The sequence below is a fragment of the Gavialis gangeticus genome, unplaced genomic scaffold (genome assembly GCF_001723915.1).
Source record: "Gavialis gangeticus isolate Ggan-Ray unplaced genomic scaffold, GavGan_comp1, whole genome shotgun sequence".
Lineage (NCBI taxonomy): Eukaryota > Metazoa > Chordata > Crocodylia > Gavialidae > Gavialis > Gavialis gangeticus.
Genome location: NW_017729032.1, coordinates 60,173,759 through 60,173,998, shown reverse-complemented (window position 1 = coordinate 60,173,998; position 240 = coordinate 60,173,759).

The window sequence follows — 240 nt, the reverse complement described above, 5'->3', positions numbered from 1 at the left end:
GCTCTGCCTTGGGGGGTCTCAGCAGCCTGCCTGCCCCCTTGCCCCGGGTTAAGGCTCCCCAAGGACACAGGCCACCAGGCTGAGTCCATATTTGTCCATGTAAGGACAGTTGCCTTCACCCGCCAGAGCCTGCTCCCCCCTGCCTAACTGGGGGGGCCTTGGGCAAGGACACAACCATCCCCCGGCAGCCTGCGCGCCCCCTCCCTCAGTGCCGCGGGCGGGGCGGGGCGGGGCGGGGCG